This window comes from Benincasa hispida, chromosome 9 (assembly GCF_009727055.1).
Source record: "Benincasa hispida cultivar B227 chromosome 9, ASM972705v1, whole genome shotgun sequence".
In the NCBI taxonomy this organism is placed as follows: Eukaryota; Viridiplantae; Streptophyta; class Magnoliopsida; order Cucurbitales; family Cucurbitaceae; genus Benincasa; species Benincasa hispida.
The window spans coordinates 88,932,970-88,941,199 of NC_052357.1; the positions used below are offsets into that span (position 1 = coordinate 88,932,970).

Genomic DNA, 8,230 nt, shown 5'->3' on the forward strand with positions numbered 1-8,230 from the left:
GAGTAGGCCAACCCGCCCGCCCTATGTTTCAATTATTTGTTCAATTCTCTCTCTATATATATCAATTTCATCCCTATATTTTAAAGCAATTTATTTTACTCTTTTTATTGACATAAAAATCTAGTTATACAAAGTTTGACAATATAAGTTTCATCTAATTAACCTATACATTCTTTTGAACTTTTTGAATAAAGTTAATAGTACTTAATACCCTTGATCAATCATGTTTAACTAAACCAACGATTAGTTTTTTTTTTTTTTTTTTTTGGTTAAAATATCCTTCTGTTCTTATTATTTTCAAACTTATTCATTTTTAGTCTATATACTTTCAAATGTCAAATTTTAATCTAATTTAGTCCCACTGCTAGTTTATTATTGATTTCTTTGAAAATTGTTGTTAGTTATTAGTATTTTCACTTTAAATTTTGAAAAAGTATATATCACATATTGTATTTTTTTGTATAAAAATTATTATTATTATTATTTAGCTAATTCTATAAAGTTTCATTTTAGGGATTAGTTTTAAGATTTATGTAAAGTACAAATATTAAAATTAAACAAATTTCAAAGTACACTTACCAAAATCATATTTTGATCATTTATTATTATTGAAAAACATGATAGGATGACTTGTCATTCGAAATACGGATGTTAAACAGAAAGCACTGACAAGCATTGTAATAATAAAATACCAACAACAAGAAAACAAGTAAAAGCACATAGGAATTGGTAACCCAGTTCAACAATAAACCACCTATGTCTGAGGGGCAGTGTGCCCAAGAAAGATAATCCACTAGTATTAAAGAGTTAAGCATTTACAACGTAGTACTTATCTGTAATACTTCGACTATTACAATAACTCACGTAAAGCCCAACTTACAAGTCACCTAGGCTTCCCTCAAGTACGATAATATTAGTGTTGGATACTTCGGCTTGCAACAGTGTGTGAGACTCCTCTCCACTTGATTATCTTTCTTGCAACTCAGTGAACTTCCTTCACAGATGAATCTTAGGTTCTTCTTAAGATGAAGAAATCCTTATCGAGTATGAAGTTTTAAGCTCCCCTTAAGACATAGAATCCCTTCTCTTTAGCGACAACATTGGTAATCTCACTCTGAATTACTGCCATCACTGACATGGTAGGTGAAATGTCATCATGATCTTATCTTTTTGATACTCCTAAGGTATGGTTTCATGAATGTCTCTTCTGAAGTATCAACACATTCCATCCATTTTTCGATCAACCTTCTATTACGACTATCACTTTGTAATTGCAACATTCCATGCTACGAACTTGTCTTCTTGAAAATCAATGCATGCGATCAATTTTGCAATGGTTTGGGATCAACGCATGCAATCATTCCTATGATAGCTGCAAAAATAGACATTTTGATGCAAGATAACACATGATATAAAGTTAGCGGGAATTTTCAGTGCAAATCGACGCAAGCTCATATTTCAACATGAATTCCTAGCAATATTAATGCATACTCTGCTCATCAACCCTCAAAATTCTAAATAAAAGGCTGCAATAGCTTGTATTTCTATAGTATATAGTTTAAGGTATAATATATAGTTTAATTATATTAATTAGTTAATATAATCGGATTAAAGTTGATTTTGAATTTTGAATTCAAAATTAATAACTTCTTAGGATTTATTTTAAGTTTTAGGGGTATCTCTCTTATATGTAGTTTTTGGCAGAGGAGTGGGTAGGTTGTTGGTTTTACGTGAAAATCAATATGCAGGAGAAAGGTTCTCTATGCTAAAAAGATATTCTCTCAAGATCTCTCTTCTCCCACTCTTACCAAAAGGTAAGCCCACACAACTCTGCATTTGGTTCTCTCCTTGAGAATAACAAGGAAGACTTCATTGGTTGTCCAAGAAGTTATGTGTTGTGGTGTTCAAGATCAAGAAGAAGCTTTTACTATCCGTGACCACTAGAGAGGAAGCGAGAAGATTGGATCATCAAGGGTTACTGTTCTTTTTTATAGGATAAGCTAACATGCAACGGAAGGAAACAAAATCAATAAGCACTCTAATTACATTTAATTTGAGTTCTAAAAGCATGCTTAAACAAAAATTTAAGAAGAGAGTTTCTCAACAACATATACCTTTGATGAATTCTCCCAATTCCAAGCTGCTCTTCATGTGATTACAACTCCAATTCTTCAGTGAATCACCAGGAGATCTTCTCTACTATTCTCAGCCTTGAATATGAGTGGTAGAACTCCAAATTGAAGTGAACTTGGTGAAATAAATGAAGTGAGTTTTGGGTGAGGAAGAATTTTTGTAGCAATTTTCTAAAAACTTAGAAAAACTCCTATTTTCCAATCTCCAATTTCAGAGCTTTTATTCACCAAGTACATGCATGCACTAAAAGCTCAGCTCAATGACATCTCAAAAAAACAATTGGAGTGGGCTAGGTGGATGGTTTTTAACAAAACACTTAAAATTTCCAACTTTGATGGAAATTTCCACTACAACCATTAATTTCCAATTTAATTTGGTTTTAATTAATTCAAATTAATTAAAATCAAAAACCAATTTCTGAAATTGATTATAAAGTTTGAAAATTAAAATTAATTTAATTTTAATTAATTAAATATATTTAATTAATAAATTAATCAAGCACCTAAGTTTAATATGAATCTAATTCATATAAATCATACTTAATTTCATAATTAAATATATTTAATTTCTTTAATTTTGTTTAATTTCGATAAATTAAACGTTTAATTATATCCAATATAATTGTTCAAAACCCTAATTTGATTTTGAACTTGTTCAAATGCAAACCCTAATTTCAATTTGAAAATTTCTAATTGAAATTTAATTTGAACATTTCAAATTGAAATTATTCCAAAATCACTCAATTTATTAGTTCAAGATGTTCATGTTTACGAGCTAGTAGAGAGACCTTATGGACTTACAGATCATGAGCTTCAACAATTTAAGATTAATTGGTTAAAACTCTTTAGACCAAATTAATCAGTATTCGTTAACTATCAAGTCACACCACTATAGCTCAATAATTGCACTCTCCTCACTGTAGATATATTTGTGTCCACTTGATTTAACCATAATCAGTAAATCGACCATTCACAGGTTGTTCGTAATAACAGCTGGGTCAATATGTTGTTTTACCCCCGATATTACATCTTGCTCCTTAAGTTCCATTGATCCTCTAATGAACAATTGGTTTGTGATCCAATCACTAAACCGGATCCCTCTCGGACCAATGAGAGGGTGAGGCCCCTTGTTCAAGACCTGAATTCAGTACTTAAGAGAACAACCTTTCTTCTATCCTTAACTCTGGAGGCGTGAATTCCTTCTTGCATCCTATATCCCTAGCTATCTACCTAGTCTTACCCTTGAAATGGGAGGCTTATTGAGGCGGCATTGTTGAGCCAACCCTCACCTATGCAAATCTAAGGATAATCCCGAATAAATAGGAGTTCATAGTTAGATCAAGATTAAGATTCAGTTACCTAGATCATCTAAGCAAAATATTTAGTCTTAAACAGTAAACAACATTATAAAGTAAGAGTGACTTATTTCATGGTCCGATCTTACACAAACTCATTGCATAGGACGGCCCCACTCCTCATGTCAATACATGAACGAATCAGAATCACTTCATTTCTAGTAACTTTATAACAAATTGTAACAACTACAGAGTGGGCCGCATCCAATAATGTTACTAGAATAAGGTACCCAACCTTATTCGTATACTATAGACCGTTTTGGCTATTTACTCGAACTTGATCCATCTTTATGTCTCCACATAAAGTTCAAGTATTCATATAATAGCCATGGATCTTAGTTTATTGTACTTAGACTTTATAAATGCAATTTATAAATTCGATAATAACTTTATTGAAGTAATGTTGAATAACATCTTTATTGATAATAGAATATGTGTAACTTTACAAACTGCGAGTTTTAGGACATACAACCCAACAATACTCCCACTTGGACTAAAACTCCAATGGACAAATATATACAATATTGAGTACAATGAAAGAATAAATACAATAAACTAAGATATCAGATACCCATAAATTCTCCCATTTGCCTTAGTTATAAGTAACTCGTAGACCTAGTCCTACTAGGTGACCCTCGAACACTTTAGCCAAGAGAGCCTTCGTAAATGGATTAGCTAAGTTGTCTTGTGAAGCTATCTGCTTGACGATCACGTCTTCTCTATGTACAATATCTTTGATGAGATGGTATTTCCACTCGATATGCTTTCCTCGTTTATGGCTTTGAGGTTCTTTGGAATTTGCAACGGCTCCATTGTTATCACAATATAGTGTGACTGGCAGGTGCATATTTGGAACCACTTCCAAATCAGTCAAGAACTTTCTGAGCCATACTGCTTCTTTGGCTGCTTCACTTGTAGCTACATACTCAATTTTCGTTGTGGAGTCAGCAATACAACTTTGTTAGATACTTCTCTACACTACTGCTCCTCCATTTAGAGTGAATACTAACCCCAAAGTTGATTTCCTTGAGTCTATATTGGTCTGGAAGTCAGAATCAGTGTATCCAATAAGGATCAGATCCTCAGCACCATACACAAGCATTTAATTCCTCGTTCTCCAAATATATTTGAGGATGTTTTTAACGGTAGTCCAATGATCATATCCTGGATTGGACTAAAACCTATTGACTATTCCAACTGCATAGCATATGTCAAAACGAGTACACAACATGGCATATGTTAAAACTCCCTATTGCTGATGCATATAGAATTCGTTTCATTACCTCAACCTCTTGAGGTGTCTTAGAACTTTGTTCCTTAGAAAGATGAATTCCATGTCTGAAAGGAAATGTTCCTTTCTTGGAATTTCGCATTTTATATTTAGACAACATCTTGTCTATATAAAATGCAAAATGCTTGAGATAATGCTGCAGTGTCAAATCTCATATTCTAGGATCGAGACGCTTGTTTCAACCCATGAAAGGATCGATTAAGCTTGCAAAAAAATTTTCTTTTGACCATGTTTTATAAACCCTTTTGGTTGAGACATGTAGATACTCTCTTCAAGATAGCCATTTAGAAAGGCTTTCTTGACATCTATTTTCCATATTTCATAATTATAAAATGCAGATATGGATAAGATTATTCTAATTGACATTATCATGGCAATCAGATATAAGGTTTCTTCATATTCTACCCCCTCTCTTTGGGTAAATCCTTTTGCCATAAGCCAAGCTTTGTAGGTCTGTACCTTACCAGCTTGGTCTCATTTTCTCTTATAGATCCACTTGCAACCGATGGGTTTTATTCCTTCTGGTCGATCTACAAGATCTCAGACTGAATTGAAGTACATAGACTCCATTTCAAGGTTCATAGCTTTAATCCATTGGTCTTTATCCACATCATCCATTGCTTATTAAAAGTTAATGGATCCTCTAAGCCATCATCTGGTATGATGACTTGAGTTTTGGTTAAGCCCATGTACCAGTCAAGCTGTTGCACAACCCTCCCACTATGTCAAGGTATTCTCAACTCTTGAGAAGGATGTGAAGTATTAGTTTCATCAACTACTCTTGTTGATGGACCTGTTCTATCAACAACTCTTATTGATGCGTTTGTCATTTCTCTGGTCATTTCTTCCATTACTAGCATACTACGAGGTTGATGATTATTTATATGGTCCTCCTCTAGGAAATCTGGGTGGCCCTCCTTTTTGTGCCACTGGTTGAAAGCTTTGTTGTTGATTTTCCCACGCGAAATTTGGGTGGTTTCTCCACTCGGGGTTGTATGTATCAGAATAGGGATTATTCTTTATAAAGCATACTGACTGCGGATTTCCTGGGCGTTCTTCCATTGAATGAGCATCTCCACAGATGACACAACTTGCAGTCGTTTGAACAATTGCGTTGACCTGCCCTTTCTTCGCTCCCGTGCTATTAATTGCGATGCCTTGTATCAAACTCATCATCGCATCATTTAATTCTATAGGGATTCGATGGTCCCATTGTTTGTGTCATTATCTTTAATTCTTAATCTTTGATCACTTTCCCGTTAATCCTCGTGATTTTTGGAAATGCGATCAAGTATACTCTTGGCCTTCTCATATGTTTTGTCAAGCAGGCCACCAGCTGCTGTCGCATTGGCAGCGGTATGCGAAGCAGGGTTCAGTCCTTGATAAAAGATTTACATTTGCAAGCAGTCTGGTAAGCCATTATGTGGAAAGTCTCTTACCAGCCTCTTGAACCTCGCCCAGGCATCACTGAGCGATTCATCATTTTCTTGTTCAAAATTTGTTATTAATTTCTTTCTCTTGGCATTCTCGGTTGGTGGGAAATACTTCTTCATAAACTTTTCCACCACTTGTTCCCACGAAGTTATCTCTCACGGTTCAAGAGAATATGCCCATTTTCTTACCTGATCACACAAAGAAAATGGAAACAGAGTTAGTCGAACTTCTTCAGTAGAGATATTCAGGAAAACAAAAGTGTTGCAGATTTCTATGAAGCTCCAGAGGTGGGCGTGCGGGTCTTCGCCACGCCTCCTTCCAACTACCCAGCAGCCTGGATCATCTGCAATGTTACCGAATTCATTTCAAACCTCGATCCATCTAACGCTGGCCTCATGATTTTTGGAGAGAAATCATAGAGGTTGGGTGATGCATAGTATCGAATAGGTCTATTGCGGTCATTCACCAGAAGGATGGGATTGGCCATTATATTGTTCGCGTTTGCGACCTTTTCTTCCGGTTGTTCCACCATTCTTAGGGTACTCTCTTGTTGTTGGCAGTTGTTTCTCAGTCTTCGTCGAAATGTCCTCTCAATCTTCGCGTCATAATTCGCCAGAGATTGAGAGTTGCAAAGAAATCAGAAAAATTACCATTAGCACATGATTTGCCGAAGTCCCCGGCAATGGCGCCAAAAAGTTGATGCTTTATTTTATGAGATGAAAATGTGGAATGAGATGTGGTGATGGTAATGCGTTGAGCAACAAGTTTTCTCAGAGGAATCCAAGTATAAACCCCACTGAGTTTCCTGGTAAATCCAGGGTCGAGCTCAGAGACTTGGGAAAAAATATGCGGTGGTAATTTGTAACGACCCGGCCCCCTAGGACTTAAGTTAGGCCGTTAGTAAGTATATGCATGCATGGAACTCAAAATGACACTCTGTTATTGCGAAATAAATGCTAATTAAATAAGGGAAGTTCAAAGGCTTTCATTAATTTCAAATATTAAAACAATAGTAGGGTACCCATAAATCATCAAGGATAATAAATAAGTCTGAAAAACGATTCTTAAAAATAAGTTTTAAACATCAAAACTAAAAGTTGAGAAAAACATGAAAAGAACTCTAAATCTCATGAGCGGAAGCGTAAAAACTAGTCCCAGTGGCTCGATCACGAATTCCACTTGTCCATCGCCGGTGCATCTCTACCCTTACCTGAAACAACAACATGAGAAAGAATGAGTATAAAATATTCAATAAGTAACCCCACTACTGGGGGCAGGCTAGGCATCTATGTCCTCTAGATACCCACCTCTTGTGAAACATATAAACTGCTCTAGTTCTCATGGGACACATATACACATGAAACAAAAAGGAAACTGAGTTCTATCCGACTGTAGTTAAGTATGTCTGCTATCTCTGGTGAATCCCAAAGGACACACAAAGTGGTGAATCCCAAAGGAGACAAAAACTGGTGAATCCCGAAGGAAACACAAACTGGTGAATTCTGAAGGAAACACAAACTGGTGAATCCCAAAGGAAACACAAACGCTGAATCCCAAAAGAGACATAAACTGGTGAATCCCGAAGGAGACGCAAACTGGTGAATCCCAAAGGAGACACAAACTGGTGAATCCTGAAGGAAACACAAACTGGTGAATCCCAAAGGAAATGCAAACTGGTGAATCCCGAAGGAAACACAAACTGGTGAATCCTGAAGGAAACACAAAATCTAATGGACATTTAACTAATTAGTAAGGACAAATTCTAATGGGCATCTAACTAATCAGTAAGGACATTTCCACAGTCTCAACATCATAATCATCACTGTATGAATATATGACATATATATAAACCTCAACATCATGACTCTACAACATACACATATACCTCAACATCATGATTCTACAACATATATGTATACCTTAATATTAGGTCGAACCAAAAAGCAATTGAATCTTTGTGAAATTCTTGAATCCTTAATCAAGCCTAAACATAAACCAAGCTTTAAAATTAATAGTTA

General features: G+C 35.2%; 1 non-coding gene across 1 annotated transcript; it reads left to right on the forward strand.

Annotated features, from left to right (window-relative positions):
* The first annotated feature begins 6,191 nt into the window (after positions 1-6,191).
* LOC120087379 lies at positions 6,192-6,297 on the forward strand. Its single transcript, XR_005484516.1, has one exon. It is a non-coding gene; the product is annotated as a small nucleolar RNA R71 (small nucleolar RNA).
* The last annotated feature ends 1,933 nt before the right edge of the window (positions 6,298-8,230 follow it).